Source organism: Haemaphysalis longicornis, unplaced genomic scaffold, assembly GCF_048455015.1.
Source record: "Haemaphysalis longicornis isolate Haplotype H1 unplaced genomic scaffold, Haemaphysalis longicornis Haplotype H1 scaffold_6, whole genome shotgun sequence".
Taxonomy (NCBI): Eukaryota; Metazoa; Arthropoda; class Arachnida; order Ixodida; family Ixodidae; genus Haemaphysalis; species Haemaphysalis longicornis.
The window spans coordinates 117679584-117705103 of NW_027526407.1; positions in this window are offsets into that span (position 1 = coordinate 117679584).

The following is a 25520-nucleotide window of genomic DNA, read 5'->3' on the forward strand; positions in this document are numbered from 1 at the left end:
TTCCGGTTAAATCAAATCTTTATTCAAACATTAACAACTAGAACAGTTCTCGATGCTTGGGACACAATAAAATTCTGCGGCTCGGCTTCGCTGGCAGAGTGCCCCGTATACAAGGGAAACAGTAGAAAAAGTATGACACATAAATGTATGTAAATTTCAGACAACTTTGCAAATTGCACACAACTATGTGAATTTCACACATCTATGCCAATACACGTACTATGCAGATACACAGAACTTAACCGGCACATTCTTGTTTACTTTATACATTAACCTGTGCCTGACCTACAGCATAGATGCGGTTTTAAAGAACAGGATAAATACATGCTTGATTGCTGCCCTCGTACTTTCATACCTAATGAAAGGTAGAAATTATCATGCAAGAAAGAAAAATGCTTGCAACATTCTTAACACAAATTTATTGTTGGGTAATCACGATATACAAACTAAAAAATTGCAGTTGCACACAAAGGCATATACGGTAATAAATTAAAACAAAGCGTAAATATCACTAGTATTGAGATTTTTAAATTATTTTCAATCATTTCATAGTTATAAACAGCACCACCACAACTGATCCGACAAAATGTGATTATATCTAAGGTCCTTCCAGATATCTCTGTACTTGCAAGTCCTGAAGCATGGTAAATTAAAAAAAAATGCGGGTCATCCTTGGGTAAATGCAATTGCGAGACGGGAGATTTTGTGAAAGTTTGGAGGACGCTTTCTGCATGGGCGCTATACTACAAAAAATTACCTAAGGGGCATGAAATTCTAAAACTAAATAAAAGTGTAAACTGGTTGTCCATTATACACCTTCTATATCTAAACAATGCGGAAAAACAGCCCCACAGCCCTGTAAACAATAGGGGGCCAAGGAAACAAAGCTGGCTATATGCATCTACGCCAACAGCATCATTGGAGAACTACAGGCAGCGTGCTAGGGGAACTTTCCTTCTAAAAAGCAAGACAAACAGAAGCTTCCGTCAGATCTACAAACAGTTTATTTAAAGCCATTATCAAATTTTTAAGAGTAACACGAATAAAACACAAGGCAGGCACCAAATTAAGAGCAACGTACAACAACTGCAAGAATTTGGTGTAGTAACCGAAGATTATAGACCACGTTTGGTATAACGTTTACATTGAATCAATAATGCAACACTGCTGCATTAAAGGGACACTGAAGTGATTTGTAAACATTGCGCGATTACTAGCGCAAATTCTAGTCCGGAGTTAAGAAAATGGTAAGAAAATGGTAAGAAAATTGTTAAGAAAATGGTAACCTCTAGCCGCCAGCTGCGGGTAAGTGGGATAGCAGGGATCATCAGAGAGTACAGTGGGGTCAAGAAGTAGAAATGCCCAGGATGCCAACGGCAACAGGCATGACGAAACGAGTCAGCCTATACAAACTTTTTCAAAAAAAGGGTTCTGCGCCTGTTCACACCCAAAAAGCGTTTTACGCATATTTATAGCCTTTTTAAAGGAGGCTGCTTCAAGGTTACTCGGACAGACCTTGACGCCTAATGAAACTTGTCGTAAAGGTCAATTTAACAGACGATTAAGGAAAGTTGTTCCTAAATATGGACGCAGCTAGTCTCTTTCCTCTCTTGATTCTTTCCGAAGAAAAGATGTCGGAGGTGGGTGCTGTGACTTCAAACACAATTTAATACAAACGTATGTTGGAATTTTGTGTCCTCTGCACCGCCCTACTGCTGTGAGATATAAAAAGATTACTGTGATCACGCGGCCGTCACACCTGATCCGCAGAATTTCCTTTACTGACAAATCGGCGAGGTATGCAAGACATACCTTTTGCACCCAAGTTCCATGCCGAGCACATTTTTTTCTCGGTTTGACGAAGCTGACATTTGTTATTACCACAAACACCTTCGCGCAAACCAATCTTGGGATTGGAAGCGGTATGCGACTGACTGAGTCGCTGACGTCAGTGACGACCCATCTCTGGGTTCTATTTTTGTATCGAAAACATTTGCTCTTGCTACCACAGAGACGGTGTTGTTTGTTTATCAATTTAGATGAACGCCTTCCTTTGTTAGTCTGCTCTGCGGGCTATCGGTCAGTCGGGTTTATATATAAAGCCTGATAATGGCCGCTTCACCGACAAGGAACTTAATTTTTTGGGGAGGTCTCCATAACCTCAAGGTAATTCTGCCTGATCATGCAAAAAATCATAAACAGCCATATTTTAGAGGCGAAAAGACACGAGATACGTGCGACGTTTCCAACGACTGTGCGTGTAGTGACGGTTCTTCGTAGAAAGCATCGCCACTACCGCCGAACCACTCACGCACTTGATTAAAGATAGCATTCAGCTTTCTTTCGAAAGTGATCGTGTGTGCGCCTTCATCGACTTTCAAAACGCCCATATATATATATATATATATATATATATATATATATATATATATATTTATTTATATATTGCCTCGTAACTGTCGGAGGTTCGTAGCCTTAGGCCATATTACCAAAGTGCGGACACCTATGTTTATCCAGAAGGAGACTGTGCGAGAAGTACCATATTCTCTATGCACAAAGCTTCATTTGACATGGAGCCCTTGAAGTCGTAATCAAAGATCGCGCAACAACCTTCACTGCTGAAGTGATAAAAAAGCCTCACGCTCCCGCAACGCAGATGATCAAGCAAGCTCAGGCTGCAACCACAAACGAACGGGCTAACCAAACGTCATGGGTTCGGATCCCAACTGGCGGGCATTTTTTCTCCGCTTTTTTCTTTCTTTCCAAATTCTTTATCTGTTCCAATGACCTACCACATCCTCCCCTTTGCTTTCCGAGGTTTTCTTGACTGCCCACTCTTATTTCTGTGTTATATATGAATATATATATATATATATATATATATATATATATATATATATATATATATATATATATATCAAGGTTGCAGTCATTATTGCCAACGCTATTCGGCTGTTCCCGAAATATTTAATAGTGCCGAATGACGTGTGTGTCATTTTTTGTGATACAGTGATAAGCGAAAATATGAGTCGAGAAAAAATCCGCCTTTTTTTCCGGGAGCGGGAGTCGAAGACACATCCCCACCTAACGCATGCGGTGCACTGACCAATTATGCTATCCCGCAGCGGCTCCACTCTCGACTTCAAAGCGGAGTTTTATATATTCAAGTGCTCTGAGGTCGGTCAACTAGCGCCGCCCTTCTACCGCCACGGGAGACGTAGAATGTCGTTTTTCCCAGCGGCCGCCACGTAAGACGTGGTCGGAGGTCGGGGTTAGCTATCGGCATATCCGAACTGCTGGAGCCAGAGCCCTCGTAATGCATGTAGCAGAAGAGAAAGATACGGGACGAGGTACTCTTGAAGACTTTTTTACCAACTCTTTTTAGCAACTTTTTACGTACTCTTGAAAAAGGAAGCCTCTTTTTACCAAAGTTAAGCATGCAAAAGTACAACGAAAAGAGCTCGTTTGTTGAATGCTCCCAAATGTTCTAAGTATTACAGACTGGAACATATCAGGTTAAGGGAACTATATATACATGTACCACCCAATAAGTTCACGGACACATAAAAAAAAAGAGCGGCACACATTATCGGTAAACTGCAGCATAGAATATTTTTATGTCATCAATGGGACACAACTCGTAATGTCTCAATTATTCCCATAGCTCAACTTCACAGGATATTATTGCCACATAACTTGCCACTTGTGCATGTGGAACCCTTTCATTTTGCACCATTCACATTTTTCTTCTTTTGGTGTGTAAAAACAAACTACATTCATATTTGAGCATCACCGCATGCACTATGTTCTTGCAATCCGTAAAATTTTCTGCACTAAATGCCAATACAGGGGCTTAGAAAAGTGGGCAGTGAGATTAAAGCAAGCTGAACTCTGCGCTGCCTCTGTGTTCTTGGGGCATGCAAAAACGTCGACACCAAGTAACAATAGCGTATACTCAATTAAAACCTACAGATATGCCACATTTTTGTAACTCACAATGTCCTTGTTATAGGTTGTAGGTTTTCGAGCTTGCAGTTAACCCTGTTGCACAGTTTTCCTTCGTCACAGCAGGGAAGGTAGAACCGGTATGTTGTGCTCACTGGTTGCCTCACTTAAGAAGCGTGAAGCACCATGTTCAACAAAAGCTCAATGACTTGTCCAATGTGCTGCTTTGCGCACAAAAAGCCTGTGCAAAACACGTCGTTTTCAAATGAGGGGACGTATTGCGCAACATCCGGAAGGGTTATTCAATAAACCCGATCCACTAAATCATATTATTATATTATCCAATAAAATTCCCTAACTTTTTCACAGCTACAATTTGCCGCATATTCCTTTGAGTCACACTGTGACAGTACCTAGACTGCTCTCGTAAATCAATTTGAGTCAACTTTAGCGATCCACCCTGTGTGGTGTGTATGTCGTCATCACATTTCTGTACCTGATATAACAAGACATACACATTCAAAATAGATGATTTATCTAAGCAGCAAACATTTGCGATTGCACTAGATATGTAGGTTACTCAACCGCTCTCACAAAGACTTCTCTCATGTTGAAAAAAGTGTACTAGAGCATGTTCACTCGAGGTCGTGTGTCAATAGCACCACCTTCATTGCCATTCAGAAGCACCATCTCGTTCACGGTAGCTTACTAGATCTACCTTTGTCTGCAGTAATTTCACTCTTACCATTGAATAGCAAGCCGTCATTTGTTGTACGCGTTACAGAACTTGAGTTTTTTATAAGTGGGTTTAGCCCTACTGAATTGGTCAATATAACTGATTTTAACACTTCAACCTGTTCACTATTGAATAAAATAGTAAAACAGTCACTCAGCAAGGTAAACATATCTGAGGATGTTTCAAAACCCCCACAGGTTTCTTGTTTTCAACCAGCTAAAAACAAACAAGCAATAAAACTTTTGCGATGAAGTTTGGGACGTAATGATGTTAAGTATTATATTGGTAATGTCCCTTCCTTCTGGTTCAGTGTCATCTTAACGCTGTCAATAACTGCAAATATTTTTAATTCGTTTCTCTGAACTCTTTTGTGTCTGGCTGATTTTAACCGAATTCAAACTTACAACATAAAATTTATGTGCGAGAACTCTGATTGACGAGCTTGTACAGTGGTCGAAATTGCCTAAACTTTTGTCACTAGCACGGAAAGGATTAGCTAGTCTAGGAGGAAAGGTTACTGAGCCAATTTGTTATCAGGGAAGGTATTGCGAAAAGTGTATATTTTTGTGCCTGCAGTGGCACATGCCAAGAAATAGAAGAGCGCGCTCACGTGAGCGCGGTCGTCGCATCGATTTTCAGCAGTCAAAAAAAGGCCGTGTCTAGAGTGCCGTCCGACAGTATTATAAGCACTCCACTATATCGACGTCCACCCGCGTTTTGTGACAAAACTGCCGCCTCTGGCACTACATCGCTCTAGATAACGTAAAGCTAAGCAACCTAACTTGAACATAACAGAAGATAACCTAACGCACACAATGAAAACATTAAAAACACGAAAACTAACCTGAGGCATAAAATTCATAGTTCAATTTAGACATAAAAAGAGAAGCAAGAGCCGGCATCGAACCACCGTCCTTGGGATCAAGAAGCTAAGACGGATACTCTACACTACAACGACAGACGCTTAGACCAGTGTCAGCCTGGAGTAAATATTCTAATGTTGTCGGACGGCACTCTAGCCATTCCTGCAGCGATCCGCTAGACTGCCATCAGACGGCACTCTAGAGACTGCGCAAAGAAAACAATACAATGCGAGCGCTTGTTGCGACGACCGCCAAGCGTCCTCAGGACATGTTTGTCAAGCCAAGCATACCCAGCTAGGGAGATTGGCCAAGATTGGCCACTCCCAAAAACTCTGGCATTCGCCGCAATCGTGGCACCACTTCATCGAAATGAGAGACACGTCATAGCGTGCGACTTTCCAATGTGATGTCCAATGATTATTACTCTAAAAATGAAGCTCACACTTATAACAACAACGATGAAATTAAGATGGCTGCGACAGAAAGAAGAAGCGCATCGTCTGTAACTGTGTACATAAACCTTAGTGATGGTCGTGACATTTGCGTAGTGCTTCGCTACCTTACGGCTTACGCGTTTGTGTGAGCTGCTTTCAATTTTAAAAAAGTGCAAAGCTAACCAAAACTTTTTATTCAAAATCACCGCATAGCAGTTGAGCATACGTTCCCAATAAAGAAAGTGCACTGCTCTAATATTTGACGTTACCTAAATAAATTCAGGAGACTCAGCTCATCGCAGGTAAATTTAATGTCGTTCTCGTGCCTTTAGGTACAGGGGTAAATTGAACCCTCTAGTTAAGAAAGGCGAGCTCAGACATTTGACACCATACCTGAGTTGCGGTGCCTCCATAACCACTTCAGCTTTGTAATATAGGCACAACAGCGAAAAAAGAAGACAAAGCAGATAGCAATACACGACAAGGACTGCGCTTAACTATCAACTGCTTTTATTTTGAAAGAGAGACAATATATAGAGCCGTCCAATATAAGTTTTATCTGCACAAGAGAAGAAAATTTAGTTCTTTCTCAGACGTTGTGATACAGGCGATGCTGACGCATGCTTTACGAAGCTTTAGGTTCCGTTACGATTATACACTTTCACGTGAGAGGAGCGATTTGCACTTTCTAATTATGGAAGTGCGTTGTAATTCTGGCAAACAGTCCTTGCAATTCTTGCAATTAAAACAATGATTTGCCATTAAGCCCTCCGCATCCCTCTCGTCCCGCACATATTTTACAATGTTCGCGAGCTCCCTCCGCCTATCGCTGACGCATCTTCCAGTTTGGCAAACGTACTTTTTCGCACGTTAAGAAAATTTTGTAGGCTACCCCTTCTGCACATTCAACAAAAGGTCACCTTTTGTGGGTCTTTGTCTTTTAGCGCTAATTTCCCCTCAATATTTATCAACACGCCCAGTTTTCCACATTATTCAGCTTTCTATGTTAAGTTTCTAATGTCACCAGTGTTCGCATGCGTAACAAAGACGGCCGGTGAACATAAATGTGTGGCTAAGCGAGTTCTAAAATATGGCGGTAATGTTCAAGTTTTTGTCAAGTGATTTGTATTCATTTTCCTAAAATGCCCCGTAAGAGCCATTTCCCATGGGATCTCCACTTCCAATTTTTTGCTCCTGACCTTGGGTTAATAATCAGAATAAAGAAGGAGGCTATCCACAGAAATGAAGAGAAGGAAAACGAGAGACGCATCAGAAGCTATGTTTATAGAAGCAAGGAATTCAGTCTGATATTAAGAGTTATGTTTTTCTTTGCTGTGGCTGGGACTCCTTTTTCCACATCTTATGGTGCCGAAACCCAGGACCGAAGAGGTTGGGGTCATTAAGATGGTAAAACGGTACAAAACAAACTTAAAGCGGCTCGGTATAGATTCGACAGTCTCGGTAAAGATTCGAAGTAATCGGACCATTATTCTCTTGAAAGACGCCAACGATGCGGGCGGCGTACGGCTACAATCGGCAGACCATGGTGGTGCAGCCCCAAGGCTACAGGCGGGATAGACAGACAAGAGCGCAACTATGCATCCTCACCTCTCACGGTTTTCCTCGGTGGGTCCAGCCAGTGATTCCGCGAACGGTGATATGAGTGCCGCAACTTATCACACAACAAAAATGTCATTACCTCGACAGCACGAGCGAAGTTTCACACGGCCTAATATGCTGCTTGAAGAAATAAAGGCAAAGAAGAGAAAGAAAGGATAATAGCTAGAGAACTGTGCAGCAATGCAAAAGAGCCATCTGTTTTGAATGTAAATTTTAGTGGTCTGTGTGTTATGTACAGGAGTTTCACGCGCCAGTAACGAAAAAGTAAAGTTTTAATAAGATGGCTAAATGAGAAAATTTAGCAGTTCCTTGATGTGGGCTACACCAAAGCGGAAGTCCCTACCAACATTAAATGTGTAGTTGACTATATGAGCTGGTTGTACTATGGATTAAAAGATGACAAGGCTGACACCAGTGAACAGTGAAAGATCATTAAGTCGTTGAATGGATCGGAAGCCTTCAAGGACGTTTTCGCTCTAACTAAGCTGTTCTACGAAAAATCCGATTTTGAATACGCCGCTGAAGAAGTCAGCACCAGAAAGTGCGCTCCCACCACATGTGCGATCGCAAGCAAAAGGAGAGACTACGGCATGCTTGTTGGCAACATTGGACATCAACACTGAAGATGCATTGTTTTCAAGGCATGAAGGCAATGAAGGGTCCGCGGAAAGGGCCGGGAGCTGCATATTCTGCACATCAAGCCCTGGAACATCATTAGAAGCTACTTGCAGAAAATGACCCAAGCATCAGGATACGAGGGCTCAACCTGCACAATTCCAACGGCGAGATGGGAAGCAAATATTTGTAGTGAGTGGATAAAGGTTGGCTCAAGGTCCGAAAGAGTGTCATGGCACGTAATGGACGTCGGGGTTTGACGAAAACATTTCACAGCGGGCGTTTTTTGGGAGTAATAATGCATCAGACATGAAGAATAGGATTTCCAAATCACTAAGCTCGAGTAAGGAGAAGGAGAAGCTAACGCACTCTTTTCAGGCAGTTGAAGAATTTTCATCTGAATTTAAAACCGCCGAAGTGGGGCTGCGCATTTCTTCCTGAATACGTCGACGGCAGCGGTACTCTGGGCGTGTGCCCAAAAGGCGAGCTCTATTCGCAGCCTTTCTGACGAACTCAGCGGCATCGATGTGGCTTCAGCGTATCAAGCAGCAGAATATCAATTTCATAAATTTTCAGGAACTACAGTCTCAAAAATATGTAGAAGGTAGAAAGCTACCTCAACATTATAGCAATATCTTAGCAAAGGACAAAGCCACGAAAATTGTTTATAGGTATCATTGGAGTGCATTTATTCTTTTTGTTTGAAAAATATGTGGTATCCCTCCTTTTGACGTTTCTCTCAAATAGCTCAAGCTCCTGCAAAATCTATGATAGTCAGAATCAGAATATCAAACATTTCATTACAATATGAGAAATGTTGAGCATTGAATGTCCTGTACAGTTGTGTACATCCGTAACATAAGCAACCAGTGTAGCGAAGTGATTGTCGTCATGTCTGAATACCCTGTCGGCATGGTTGCGGTGGCTGGTGATGCAGATATCTGGTGCGCCGAACACTTTTTATTATTTGCCTGTGTGTGATTGTTGCGTCTAATTCGTGCTCGTATTGTAGCCTTTTCTATGTTTTGCTCGCGTGCCGCAGCAATGCGTTTAGGGTTTTATTCTGAAACCTTGAAATGTCGCACCCTGTTGCTTCAGTTTGAGCTCCTTAAAAGTTTCGTCCATAGCCTGCCGGTTTAACGAAATTAATATTGTTAGCCCTCAGGCGGCTTTTGAGTTAACTATTCTCAAGAACTTATGGAACTGATAAAAATGAGGCAATCTGAGCTTAAAGTGTTGAATGCTTGATGCTTTGGAAAATAGAAAGCCTGCGACGTGTTGCACGAGCTGGTGCTAGGCCGTATGCGTGAGCAAAAAGAGTAGAAGCCCGTTCGTGAGGACGACATTTGTTAAGTGGAGCTCGGGCATTCACAAAGGAGGCAAGGCGACCTGTGTGCAGGCTGTTTCCCACAATACGTAAGCAAACCCAGATCAACATCTCGCCGATGATTAGTCTTCCATCCTGGTGCTAGTGGAGTTCAGGCAAGGTCTTTCGCAAGTTGCGTTAAGTCTGTGGCCGGGTATGCAGTGCAAAATATTTAAGGTTAATTCAAGTTAAATTCGAATCGTTTTTTTGAAACCTCTGGACTTGTGCCGTACTATTTGGGTGAGAGTGCTACGTCACCATTTCAGCGGCCGCCAAGTGCAGTAAAATGTTCAATGCTTGCATGTTGGACCATAATGTATTAAATATAATTTTTTCAAGCAGAGGTATTTTTATAGATAAATGTTTATTAGTGTCATAACTAAAGATTTTCATCGTGCTTTAAGGTACAGTGTCAGCATTTTAGGAAGCAAAAGTCTTTAAAACTGTTATTTTGTAAACTTATTTCAGGGAAGTTTCAGCTTCAGCTGGTGCGTCGGTTCTGCTATATCAATTAACCGTGCAAGGTTGTGGATGGCAAAGACAACAAAGGAATTGTTGTTTAGCTACAGATAAGTTCATTGCTGTTGGCAGCGGCAGAAAAATCTGCTAAGCAAAACCAGAGAACATAATGAAAACACGAGAGATGCACCGAAGGTAAAAATAAGGACATGACCCACAAAGGTTTCTGTCCTCAGCCAAGCTGGAAGACTGTCCAGATTTAATGAATTGTTGGTTGAAATAACGATTTCTTCTGAAAAAGGAATCTCAAGCATCTCCGCCTTAGGTTACATTTTTGCACATGATTGAGCTGTTGTTGTGCTATGCATGTGTCTTCCTCAAACCGTACGGTAGCATGTACAAACCTTGTTGATATACACAGAGTAGAGGCACTTTGTTGATACACACAAAAATGACCTGCTCAAGGTGGCTACGACTGCACAAGATGGTATTTAAATTGTGATTCCGTCCCAACTGGAAAGCAAGTGTTCATTGGGCTTCTTGCCAATATACCCTTAAGGAGTGAGAGTTCACTACGTGGTACTTTATGTAGGAGTTTTATTTTCAGAATTACGTTTTATGAATTACTTCAGAAAGGTTACGGACCTACCCTCTCTAATATAACATATTTGTATGACAAAAGACAACAATATTGGCTTCTTACACATCTGCCATCAACCCGTTTTACACCAAAAGGTCCAAATGGATTCGGCTCGCTCCTCTATAGCTCACTTCATAGCAAAAAGTAGCTTCGGCACGCTAAAACCCCCCAAATTGGTGTTGAATATACTTTCAGCTTTACGTTTCTTTCACTTTTCAAACACATGCAGCTTGTATAAATATTCTAATTGTTGTTCACAGCGCATAATATTTAGGTGCACCCTTGCAACATGTTCTTCGGTGAAATTTCGTGCTTAATTGGCAAGTTTTCGGAGATCCCAAATTCATGTATTCCCATCAAACTGTCACTTGCACTGAGGGCGGCCCACTCGGGTATTATCATGATTACTTGATGTTCGTATTTTATTTCACCGGTACTTTCACTGTATAAAATGTTGAATTGCGGCCTTTGTGGGCAGTAAAGGTACATTTTGGACCCTGAAACAGAGTGCGAAGGCTAATTTACAGTTGAGGTGAACTTTAATTCGGTAAATTATTTTCTACTACTTTTAAAAATCATTTTTATATTTTCTCATAAATAGCTTCTAAGGTTACCTCTTCTGGTTATATGTTTAGCGACAGTTTTTCTAGTGATCACATCAATATTCAGTGCTTACGACATTAAAACTCCAATTATTTAGTACTGGCAGTAAATACAGACTTTAGTTCCTCAAATTTGTGTGTCTTACATGCACGCGTGGATCACCTTACAGAATCATCGCGATTGATGATTGTAGGCGCCCGTAGACTTTCTTTAATCTTTTTATTAAAGGAACTCTTAAACTAATGGAACTCTTTGAAAAGGAGTCTGGTGAGTCTCCTTACAAGCACAGTTAGAAGCATAGGATGAAAAGCACACTTCCTGGGTGACAACGCGAAAGTTTTGTGAATATACGCCAATGCCAACGTTCATAAAATGCGTGTTACCTCCGTCAAACGATCTACTGCATGCTTATTTCCATCCGTTGTAGAAGTAGACCATGAGAGCAAGAGGATTTGCTATTTTTTTTATTACAAATGTGCACGGGTTCACCGATTTTAAGGTATATCCTATACTTTGACAATCCTGAGTGGTTTTTTGTCGCACCCAGAGAACCTTTCGTTTGTGCGAAGTACTCGTTGTCTTATCATTTTAGAAGAGAATATGGTTGTCTAAGGTTGTGTGTTTTACTGACAGCATGCTTTTCAACAGATTGTCGAATAACACCAAGGTTCAGATTCGCCGCGGTGGCTCAGTGACTTAGTCGTTGCGCTGCTTAGCACTAGGTAGCGGGTTCGATTCCCCGACGCAGCGTCCACTTACCTGAAGAGGCGGATAGTAAAAACGCCCTTGTTTAAGAGATTTCGACGCACGCTAAAGATCCCGAAGTGGTCAGAAATGATTCGGAGCCCGGATCTACGGGCTACAATTCGGATCAATGATCCGGATCTACAAAAACTACAGATTGCGCCAACACGAGAATGGGCATTGTTCATCCTGCTATATGTTGCAGAGGTCGTTGGCATGCAGAATGTTTTCTCGCTTTGTACGTTAGTAGGTTCCGTGGGAAATGGAATCTGTAACTTAGATGGTGACGTACAGATAATCATGTCTCCAGAGCAGTCATATGGCATGCTAGTAATGTAAATCTTTATGCAGAAAATAAGTTATTCACACAAAACGACGTGCAAAGGATACTTCATGGCAGGGAAGTGAATATGGCCCATGGTAATGCCTACTGGGGGTCGCTCCTATCCCGATGAGATTTATAAAATCTGTTCCGTACAGGTGTAGAGGTCCTATACACCTGTAAGAGGCTTGGTAGAGTTGGTTCGTTAGCAGGACTAAATTGCAACAACTCCTTAAGCTTAACACAAATTCTTAGGTTTGATACGATGAACAAGAAGCATTGGTCCTGTGGTTCAGAAACAAGGACGTAGGGCAGGGAGAGCAAAAGCTATAGAAAGCATCGCTTATCTTGAGCATAACTGCGCTAGTATGTGGTGTCCACTGTGTTTTCTCTACCATGTTTAATGGCACTACAATTAGATAGACATCAAAGCGTGGCGACTGCTTGTATTAGGGTTTTTTTGTCTCACCTTTTTTTTCAATCGCTCATCGCGGCAAAACACCTAGTCCGTTTGTTTCTCTACACTGTTTTTAAGAACACACGCACAGAAAAAATATCTGTGGCAAATAAGACGGTCCTGGTAAAAATATCCGTAGGTATTTATGGCAAGAACTACCCAGTCTAGTTTTTGAAATGGGTGGGGAAGGTTTAAATCATTACTTGTATCCTTCCATACCGCAGTCTAAGGCAATTCGTATCGGTACATGGTGCTTGTATGGTGTTATGGTATTTCCCCCCCAAGAACTTGTTACGCTAGTAATTAGGTGAGATTGTGGTAGCTCTGGGTAACATGTCAGAGAAGCTCATTTTCTTCACAGCGCTTTGCACAAAAACGTGTCCTATTAAAACAACCCCTGAACGTCGATGCCTACAATGAACGACTTTTTTAACATGCCCAACTACAAATTACTGCTGCGTGACATGAACCAATGCAACCAAATATTTTGCACTGTGATCATTGGGGACAGTTTTATTCAAGGCTGGCGCGTTTTAATTGGTGATATGTATATACTATGCAATCATCACGTTGTACCCTTGCCTAGCTGCGGTTAACAAATCACCTGTTTTCCTCTCAAGAATATCACCCAGCTTTTATTACCCGAAATGCTCTGCTTTGTCAATTTATAGGTTTTGGACACAAGTAATATCAAATGAACTCACCTGGTCGCTTTTGAAAACAATCTATTTGCCGTAACCGTAATCAGTTTTAAGTGCCAAAAATGGGGGCCGTGCATATATTGTAATACACTGAAAAAAAGTGATCCCGTTCGTTCGTCATTTACAGTGTTCGGCGAAATCTCTGTGTTCGGCGTAGTATTTACCGAACACGTAGAGGAATCCGCAAAACAACGTTTCTTATAATTTCCAAGAAGCAATGACTGGATATCAAGGCGAAGGAAACCACAAAAGCATATTCTATTGTTCGCGTCGCCCGAAGCAAATTAGCAGCCATAGCTGTCCAGGTAATTTCGCGGTATTGTAGTGAACACAATTTTAACATTCAGGCGTGCATCCTTACATTCTTTTCACTCAATATAAACATATTTTGTGTACTTTATGTTCTGTAATAGGTTTAGGGTGGATAAGTTTATTTGATACAATTTCCACGCGGCAGATGGAGCCAATTCGGACGACTTGACAGCCTAGAGTGTACACATTTTCCTGAAATTGCGTTGGTGTTTGCTTTGACTCTTTAGTGCACTCACACTTGATTATACTTGGTGAATGGATGTTCTTCGTGTATTTTGTTGCTACTCGGCTTTTTTGATATAGGAGGACGTGGGTTGTTTACAGATTTTATGCATTGAACGGTCAAGTTACACTGCTTGTGGGTATTTTTGAGGTGTGGATACGTAAGGATACGTATACGGTCGGAGGCGTACACTGCATATAAAACAGTGCTCTTGCCACACATCCCAGTGCGGCAATATACTAGGCTATAGAACATGCTGGAAATGGTGCCATGCATTCGTGTAAAAACAGGACGATGTCAGAAGTACGTATGCGGTGCGTGGCACTGCTTGTCTTTCACTTATTCGAGTGGGCGAATAAATTATTATAACCCCCTGAACATTACATCGGATGTCTGCCGTTCTCCCAACTTCAAATAAAAGGCACAAACCAACATGCTGTAATACAATTATCCCTACTCTAGTTGAATAGAATCGTAAATAAGATTCTTGATACTCGGCTTGAGATGCCTAACGTGACGCTGCAAAGTTTCTTTTGGCGCTTAAATTCCCCTCTCCCATGGAAACTAGGCAGTGAGCTCTTATCCCTATATTTAGATCGCAGATCATTGAGCACGAACGGAGCCACAGAGAACAAAAATCGTTCGTGTCCCACGTGTGCCAGCAGGCGTTTCGCGTCAAGGGCACCCTCCCCGACCACATGAACGTTCACTCGACATGAAAAACCTATGAGCGCCAAGACTGCGAACGCTGGTTCGGCTTTTCGCGCTTCTCCAAGAATCGGAGAATTTACTTGGCAGAGAAGGCCTACACGTGCGCCATGTACACGGAGTGCTTGAACGATAAGTGTCGCTCCAATACCCACATGAAAGGCCATAAGGAGTGATATCTCAAGCATGTTGGACTAGCCTATGACAAATATTCGAATAAGGCTGAGCTGCAGAATTAATGCGGTTGAAAAACATTGTTGGGAAATATTATACCGGAAAACTCACGCACTGAGATTGGCTGATGACTGAAGGTTGCAATATTTCATGATCGCACTCGTGAATATCTTCAGTCTACCAAACAGCCTTTTTTGTCGCTTACTAAAATACACCGACGCACTCCACTTTAGATGCATGGTTTAGTAGACTCCCCCCAATGACCATTATGGTAGGGAACAATGACCATAATCGTAGGGAAACATTTTACTGGGGAGGTGATGAAGAGTGTCATGGCAAGAAATCAGCACGACAAAAAGGACAACCATGACAAGAAAAAAACGTGCACAGTAGACGACGATGACGAAGACGCGAGGACGCGCTCTGCGGGGTACGTGCCAAACACCCCGAGGCCACCATCATCATCAGCGCCTTGAGGGGTCATTGAACCCCTACTCTTGAGCCGGCAAATCGCAAGGCACAGGCGAGAAAAACCGAAGGAGCGATCCCGAGAACACCGAGAAAAGGGAGACGGAGAAGCGTGGATCGCGACCAGGATGCGCGGTGGTCGGGCGACTGGACCCGTGGCGTGCCACAAGAGGTCATCCACAACTGCAAACTCCAGGAGGTCTTCGCAAGGAAATCGTCTCGCCGGGCATCGGTGAAAGACAGCGGTGCATCCAGAGAGCTGCGTTCGTATTGATCCTGCAACGGGAGCTCGGAGCACGCTGCACCGCCACGGCCACGAAACACTACCTGAACCTTTGAACACCGAAACACACCACGACTGCGTCTCTGGGACGTGAGGTAGGGCAACGCCGTTTTAGCTGCGAACGAATATTGTGGACGTTCCCTTAGCGTACTCTGTCCTCGCCCTTCAGTCCCGGACTTTGACTGTTTTCCCCCGTTTGAACCAATTATCGTGTTAAATACCGCATTGCCGCGGTTTCCTGTTATTCTTTGGTTTATCTCTGTCTGTTGTGTGATTTTGATTTGGGTTTCCGGTTGCATAAACAAAAGGTCTCGCTTCCTCAGTTTCTTCTTGTATTCATTACTGTCCACCGAACCTGACAATATTGGCGTCCACGACAGGACGAGACTATTTTGTTTTGTGTACCCTTAAAAACCTGGCATGGACACAGAGGAATTATTTGAACTGGGGACGCGCTTAGGACTAAGCGGCGACGATCTTGAACAGTGGGTGCTTGAGGAGCAGAGATACTGGCTGGAAGAGAAAGAGTTAGAGCTAGAATCGCTCAAAAAGATTGCCGAAATGGAGAAGGCGCGTGCGGCAATAGAGAAGGAGCGCGAAGAGCACGTGCGAGTGCGCGTGGAAATTGAAAAAGAAACTTTGCAGTTGCGGCTACGACTCGCGGAGCTTGAGGCGACGCGGAGGAATACCTTTCAGTCAGAGGATGGTACAGAAACCTATGACAGAGTCATACTTTTCGCACCACCGACTTTTAGCACATACCTGATCATGCTGCCTTTAAAAAGAGTACTAGAGGTCACCCAACCATGTGAACTTGTCGAAACCATAAAACGTCAAAGAGCACTTCATCCAGACCGAAACACCGAAACCTCTGGAATAGCGGAGACGCTGACATCAAACTTCATTGTAGGCGGGTCTGTTGAGCCTGAGGTAAAGAATGTCGCTAGAACGGGTCCAAAGAGCTTCTCGCCTCCAGAGCAGTGCTCTGTAACAGAAAAAAGTTCTTTCAGCGACGACACGGTCCTGCACCCCCAGATTGTTGCAAAGTGCGAAAAGGTAGTTGCGAGTACAAAGGGCCCAATAAGTGATACACTGAGAAAGTGTCTCGGTCGGCCAAATGGTCGAACTCTACAAACGAAGGAAAAAGGATCAATGGATGTGAACAGAGGAAAAGTAAACCCCATAAAGCCCTCCAGATCCGAAAGAAATTCTGCCGGCATGACAAAATCTTCCCTCGCACAGTCTTCCCAGATTCTCGATGAGTTCGCATTAGCGCGCGTAGCCGGTGCTTTGCAGTGTAAGTCAAATCCCTACTCGGCTAGACGCTGGTACATAAGAGGCAGAGAGTGGCACCGCAGCCACTGCCGGAAAAGGAAAGAAATATTTGCCTGATTTCCTGTTTGGACGATTTTGGCCTGTTTATTCCACTTCGACCTGGCGTATATCGTGTACATGAAGATGGTGTCTTCGTTTCTTATTATGGTGATCTGTGTTTTGTGCAGTTGTGCTTTATCGCGGGGTTATTTCAAGTGCAGTGATGAGGACTAAATATTGTGTGACTGCTCATCTCAAGGACTATTGGTTTGGTGCGGTGAACTGGAAAGAAACATCTTTCCTTGAAAAAATGCGTATGTGGGGGGACATGTCATGGCAAGAAATCGGCACGACAAAAAGGACAACCACGACAAGAAAAAAACGTGCGCAGTAGACGACGATGACGAAGACGCGAGGACGCGCTCTGCGGGCTACGTCTAAACACCCCGAGGCCACCATCATCATCAGCGCCTCGCGGGGTCATTAAACCCCTACTCATGAGCCGGCCAATCACAAGGCAACAGCGAGAAAAAATCGAAGGAGCGATCCCGAGAACACCGAGAAAAGGGAGACGGAGAAGCGTGGATCGCGACCGGGATGCGCGGTGGTCGGGCGACTGGACTCGTGCCGTGCGTCCACGAGGGCCGCGTCCTCTTCAACCACGAGAGCCTCGAACACGGTGCACCACAGGAGGCGTTCATACATGAGCGGGCCCCCACCAACGAACCCATGCCGCGACTGGGCCACACCGACGCCGCCACGCCTTACCTGGACTGACGGTGCGACGGGACTCATGAAACTGTAAGCCGTACGCTGTGTTCGAACTTTTGTATAGCCTCTTCCGGATGGTTAGGCTGTCCTCTTTTTTGTTGGTACGTGTCTTTGTTCCGTGTGTCTGTCGTGGGTTTACCGGTACATAAACGCAGTTATCCCTGGTCCTTTTCTCTATCGCTTCGCTTCGACTAAGAACTTGACAATAATTGGCGTCCGCGACAGGACCAGTTCGTTTAATAATACCCATAAAACCCACAATGAACACACGGGAGCTCATTGCCATGGGCGAACGCTTGGCCTTGAGTTGCGAGCAATTGAGGCAGTGGGTCCAGGCAGAGCAGAAGCACTTGCGCGACGAAAGAGCGTTAGAACGCGAAGAAAGAGCACGCGAGGAAAAAGCTTTGAGCGAGAGGGCCGAGCACGAGCGGGTGAAAGCCGAGCAAAAGTGGGTGAAAGCCGAGCAAGAGCGGGCTCGTGCAGAAGTCGAAGAACGCAACTTGCAGCTGCGGATTCGCTTGGCGGAAATCAATTCGGCGCGAGGAGAGGGGGCCCAAACAGATGGTGAGGGACAAACTACTGGTCAGGTTCAGACTGCTACCGTGCAAAGCTTCAGCGCACACAAATTTCCTCCCCCGTTTGAGGATACTCGTGACGACCTGGACGCGTACCTTAAACAGTTCGAATGCGTAGCGCAGAGCCAGGGCCGGCCTAAATCGAAATGGGCCATTGCGCTGAGCACGTGTTTGACAGGAGAAGCGTTGAAGGTATAAGGCCGCCTCTCGCCCCAAGTGTCTCTTGACTATGGTCAGGTCAAGCTCTCTCCGTTCCAATGCTTTCGCTTAATTGCAGAGGGCTACAGAGAGCGGTTCCGGGGATCTAAACCCGAAAATGAAGAGACTGCAAAGCAGTACGCCGCGCGTTTGAAAGGGTACTTTGAAAGGTGGATCGAGATGACAGCCATAGACAGAACCTTTGAGGATCTCGCAGACTTGGTTGTCACTGAACAGTTCATCGCCAACTGTCACAAGAAGGTAGCTATTTTCATGCGGGAACGAGAGTGCAAGACGCTTTCGGCGACAACTACTGCAGCGGATAACTTTATGGAGGCCCAGAACCAGGCTAATCTGTTTCGGTTCCGAGAAGACTGTAAGGAGGCTACCGCATCCACAATAGCTAAGCTCAGCTGAAATAAGGAATCCACTTCTGCTACGGGAAACAAATGCTTCCTGTGCGGGCGAGAAGGGCACCGGGCATCTGATTGCCGATCAAAACCTAAGCCATTGTTTTGCCAGAAATGCCGCTCAAACGGACATGACGCGAGGTCGTGCTCAAAGAGAAATCCTTCTGCCAGTCAAGTTTCTTGTCTGCGCGTAGAGTCCGACAGGTTAGAGCAGCCAAGTCTCGAACCGTCCACAGTCCCCGAGGCAACCGAGAGCCCCGTGATCAGTGCCATGAACGAAGCCTCTTGCAGGCGTAGTACGAACATTAACATGCCTATCGTGACGGGCATTCTCAATAGAGAAGTGGTCCGTGTACTTCGGGATACTGGGTGCAACACAGTCGTTGTGCGAAAGGACCTTGTTCCACACCGGGCGTATACCGGAGGGCAGAGTACGATTACTCCGGTCAATGGTAGTTCTTTTACTCTCCCAGAGGTCCTAGTGACCATCTCCTCACCGTTTTTCTCGGGAACGATTGTGGCCAAATGCATGGACTCACCCATTTACGACGTTGTTCTCGGCAACATTTTGGGAGTACGACACCCAAACGACCCGGACCCTAACTCGAAACGTACAGATGACTCAAAGACGTCCAACCCGCATAGGACGGAGACTGTTAGTGTCTTAAGATCCGGTTGCCGGAACGAATGCGCTCCCATAGACACAAGAAAATTAGACGTGACCAGAGAAACTCTGAAGAAGGCTCAAGCCGAAGACCCGACGCTGAAACGATGTTTCCAGCAAATCGGTCAGGAATTCCATAGCAAGGGTAAGACGTGGGGATTCTACCTGTCCAAGGAGATACTTTACAGACGATACGGTTGGGCGTCTGGAAGAGAATGTAAGCAAGTGGTCGCCCCGGCTCCCCTGCGTCCCAGAATTTTAAGCGCCGCACACGAAGGACTGCTATCGGGACATCAGGGCACGAAGAGAACCACTGACAGAATTCTGGGATCCTTTTATTGGCCCGGTATTCAAGCAGACGTTCGGCGATACGTAAGTTCGTGTGGCCAGTGCCAACGTACCATTCCGAAGGGAATGATACAGCGGGTCACCATGGGCAAGTTGCCTATCATAGACGCACCATTTGAACGGGTCACAGTCGACATCATAGGCCCTCTGTCACCCACGTCCAGTTCTGGCAAGCGGTAGATTCTTACCTTGGTGGACTTTGCCACCCGATACCCTGACGCTGTAGCTTTGAAGAATATTGACTCGGCATCTGTTGCTGAAGGACTCTTGGAGATGTTCTCAAGGGTCGGATTCCCAAGAGAGATTCTCTGCGACCGAAGCTCGACATTTACGTCGGACCTCATGAGGGAAGTGAACCATCTTCTGTCAGTGAAACAGCTACATACAACGCCTTACCACCCTATGTGGAATGGGTTAGTGGAGCGCTTCAATGATACATTAAGGCAGATGCTGCAGAAGATGTGCCAAGCGAAGCCTAAGTCCTGGGACACTTATCTGGCTCCCCTCTTGTTCGCCTATCGTGAAGTCCCGCAGTCAAGTGTGGGATTCTCACCGTTCGAGCTTATATATGGCAGGCACGTCAGAGGACCACTCACGCTGATGAAAGAGCTCTGTACAAAAGAGGAAATCAGCAGTGAAATCAAGACAACCTATCAGTACATCCTCGAGTTGAGAGAACGCCTGGAAGCGACGACAAAGCTCACCCATGAAAGACTGAGGGAAGCACGGAAGAACCAAAAAGGGCACTATGACATGCGCTCTTCACGTCGGCAGCTTAAGGTGGGAGACAAGGCGCTCTTACTTGTGCCTACAAGCCACAACAAACTGCTGCTCCACTGGAAGGAGCCGTTTCCGGTGATTGAGAAACGGAACGAAGTGGACTACTTACTGGATCTGGGACACAAGAAACAGCTGTTTCATCTCAACATGCTGAAACCGTACAAAGAACGTTACCCAGGGCCCAGAAGTGAGATCGTCGCAGCCTTTATGGCAGTGGACGAGGATGAGGCGGAACAAGCGTTGCCTACGGTCGGCATGAAGGAACAACGCAGAGTTGAAGATGTAGCAATTTCTGAGCATCTCACCTCAGAGGAACAACTCCAGAAAAGGGAAATACTTAAGAAACACAGCAACCTCTTCTCAAGCAAACCCGGCCAAACTTCTTTGGTGCACTGCCATCTCGAACTAACCACGGACGTTCCCGTGAGCACACCCCAGTACCCAATACCTTTCGCCCTTAAAGAGGTAGCGGAAGCAGAAGTACAAGAAATGCTGAAACTGGGCATTGCTGAGAAGTCAACGTCACCCTATAATTCCCCTCTGATGTTGGTTAAGAAGCCTATGGATCTTACCGCATATGCATTGACTTTCGGCGGCTGAACAGCGTGCTTGTAGCCGACGGGGAACCCATCCCCCGAACAGATGTGGTTTTTGCTGAAGTCAGCAAGAAACTCTACTTTTCAGAATTTGATCTTGTTAAAGGATACTGGCAGGTTTCATTAACAAAGTCGTTGAGAAAACCGCCTTCTCAACGAGTTCGGGCCACTACCAGTTCCGGTTTATGCTCTTCGGCATCAAGACCGCATCGGCCGTCTTCACGCGGCTCATGAGGCGTGCATTAGAAGGGATTCCCAATGTTCACCACTACATTGATGATGTGTTGGTTGGTGGCCACCGATAATTGGGAAGACCATGTAATCGCACTCAACCAAGTATTTGAGGCATTATCAGCAGCGGGCCTGAAGGTAAAGCCAGAGAAATGCGAGATAGGCTCACCAAGCATAGGGTTTCTAGGGCATGTCGTCGGCTCTGGAGCGGTAGAACCCCTGCCTGCGACAATGAGAAAAGTGCTAGAGGCCGAACGGCCACAAACCAAGAGGCAAGTCCGCCCCTTCCTCGGGCTTGGAGGCTACTACCGACAGTTTATTCAAGACTATGCGATGCTAGCTGAGCCTTTGGTAGCCCTAACGCGAAAGAACATGCCTAACAAAGTCGTGTGGGAAACCACCTGTGAAGGCGCCTTCCACAAGTTAAAGCTAGCACTGTCAACCCATCTGGTATTGAGGGCCCCTGACTTTTCCAAGGAAGTTGTGGTGCGCACAGACGCATCGGCAACTGCCCTGGGGGCTATCCTAATGCAAGAAAACGAAGACACCCTACACCCAGTTCTATACGCCAGTAAGAGACTCCTACCCAGGGAAATCAGGTACTCGGCTATAGAACGCGAATGCCTAGCGCTTGTGTGGGTGGTGCAGAAATTTCACTTATATCTGTATGCTACACACTTTATCATCCAGACTGACCATCAGCCATTGCTATACTTGAACAGGGCCAAAATGGAGAACTCCCGTGTACTACGCTGGGCTTTAACGCTACAGGAGTTTTCCTTTCGAGTGCAATACATTAAGGGTGCAGACAAAATTGGCGCCGATTACTTGAGCCGCGCATAGAATAACGGAAATATGTCTAGGATGTATTACCTTGGGATGTGTTTGAGCGCAACTATGTGAGGGTTCGTTACCGCAACTGCGTGCATAGGACTGTGAAAAGACATTTTTCATGGAAAAATGCTAAAGTGGGGGGACATTGTCACGAGGTGAAGTGAACACGATAATGAAGATGCGCTCCACGTGATATGCTCCGCACACCCCGAACATCATCATCGTCGGCTCCAACATCATCATCGTTGTCTTGCCAAGGATTCAATGGCAACATGCCAGCAACGACGGAGGGATGCGGTGACGGGGAAGAAGAAGAAGAGGCGTGTGGAACGAGGCGTAGATACATAGCTGTCGGGCGTTCGGACCCGAGCGTGTAGCGGCGAGCATCGGCGGGTGACATCCGCACCTACCATCCGCCTGTCCTCAACTCCAGCATCGGAAGGGGTAGACCGTGAGTCCACGAGGGCCGCGTCCTCTTCAACCACGAGAGCCTCGAACACGGTGCACCACAGGGGGCGTCCATACGTGAGCGGGACCCCACCAACGAACCCATGCCGCGACTGGCCCATACCGACGCCGCCACGCCTTACCTGGACTGACGGTGCGACGGGACTCATGAAACTGTAAGCCGTGCGCTGTGTTCGAACTTTTGTATAGCCTCTTCCGGATGGTTAAGCTGTACTCTTTGTGGTGGTACGTGTCTTTGTTCCGTGTGTCTGTCGTGGGTTTACCGGTACATAAACGCAGTTATCCCTGGTCCTTTTCTCTATCACTTCGCTTCGACTAAGAACCTGACAAGAGTTTTTTTCATTTCCTCTTGGACCCTTTACGACACGTTAAATAGGGTGCGAGTGAAAAAGAAATGAAATCGTAGCATCAAAACAGCAACACACATGTAAATGCAAATAAAACATATTCCTGTCGAAATGAATAATTCGAAAATGAGGGTACAAAAGGGGACACAATAGTAATTCAATTTCAGAAATGACAGGGTTGAAAGTGACAGAAGTGTAAAATAACGCAAACACCGAACATTTAACAACTCCAAGAGGTTCAAAAGTGTCACGAACAGTAAAAATAATTTATACAACCAAGAATACCTCCAACTCTGTAATAAATGAGTTATTGTTTGTGAAGGTGACGATGTTACCTAGGAGCTGTTTCCACTGACGAAGTGCAAGTAAAAGTGGCGAAAACAAAATAGGGTGGTACGTGCATATATTGGCTCGACTCTGAATGCATGATCCAAACGGGGAAAAACGCTCCTACCACGTTTTATCTGCGCCACAGCGAAAAAAGACGAGCTTTGGTATAGCCTATAAAAACACCTATAAAAGGACCATGAGGCGGCGTCGTTGAAGAGGTGGTACATTGAGGGATTTCTTCATTTATGATATTCTGGAAATTCGTAAAGTTTGGGAGAATGAATCGGGCCGCTTTATTTTTGAGTGCTTCAAGTTTATTCACCAGATTCGTGTGATGAGGGTTCGTTATTAGTGGTGCATATTTTACCTTTGATAGAAATAGTCTTTCGTAGGCCAGAAGCTTTGTGAATGTGTTGGCTGAATGCAAATGGCGCCGAATGAATTGGAGTAATTTAGATGATTTGCTGGCTATTGTATTGTTATAATAGTTCCAGGTTAGATGAGACGTTATGTGGACCTTTACTATTTTACCATGCTTGCAGTATGTACAGGCATACTGTTGAGATACTGGGAACGGGGCTCTGAACTGCTACTTTGGTAAACGTTATGGCATTAGTTTTCAGCACTTCAGTTCCATCTCCCAATTCCTACACCTCGTCAGTTGATTAAGGACTGTTTTCAAGGATATAGAGTGTCTGGATTTTTTAAACTTTGAGTCACAATTACGCAGTTTTCCGCGAGAAATCGGATTCTAGAACAGATATGCGGTTAAAGTGATGCATATATGTATAAAAAAAGATAGGACCCAACGATAAGCCCTGTGAGACACCGGAAGTTACTTCAGCTAAACAGGTGCAATGGCCAATAATGGTTACTAACTAATACCGATAAGTTAGGAAGATATTATACCATCTTTCAGCCTTAGTGTTGATTTTAAGTGCCGTGAGCTTTTCTATCAGGCGGATGTAAAGGATCTCGTCGAAGGCCTCGGCGAAATGAGTAAATATAGCATCTATTTTAGAGGACGAATGTACTCCGAAATGGAGATCGGTAATAATTCAAATAACTCAATTTTGCAGGAACTGCCTCTCAAAAAACCATGTAGGTTGGAAAAAAGCTCTGATTTGTTAGGTAGCGCATTACGGCCACTGATATTATGTGTTCTAGAAGTATGAAAGGCATGCTGGGTAATAAAATTGGTCTTTAGTTCAGAGCCACGGATGGATAGCCTGAATTAAAGATTGTGATTACAGGGGCTCTTTTCTATGCAAAAATGAGGTATACTGGGTTTATGAATTTCTGCAAAAGAGCAGTTATGATCAGAAATATGACCACTTTAGTTAATCTTAGTTGTTTTGTGCATATTTATTCGGGACCTCCTGCAGAGTTGGTGGGGGTGTATCAATGGATGCAGCGATACCCTCATGGTATTGAATACGAAAGTCCATTGCCGATTCATTGGTGAATTTATGACACCATCTTTAGGGTTACTGGTAATGGGTTTTTGTTCGTAAACACAAGACAAATATCTTTAAATCCCTTTGCATCTTCTGACGAAGAAAGTAGGGTGCCCTAAGGGATAATCATACGGATGTTGATGATGAGTAGTTTGAATTTATCACTTTCAAAAATTTTTTCGTGTTGGTTTGCGGTAGGTTTGGTATATCGTTGTTGAAAATGTTTTTTTCTCTGCTGCTTGAACGTCTGCTTTGTCCAGATAGATTGTTGTTGGTAGTGCTTCCCCTCATCGGCTGAATCAGATTGTTTGGCCTTGAAATAAAGTCCCTTTTTCTTATTATTGCCGCGTTTAGGGCTTGTTGTGACGCACACGGTCTGCGTCGTTGACGTGATACTTATTTTTAGGAGTGTATTTTTTTTCAGTTTCAGAAGCTTACCGCGAACAATTTGCAAGTTATCATTTACATTTCTGAAAGCAAAAAACTGAGAGAACTGCGCAGAAAATGATAACAATTCGCTTACT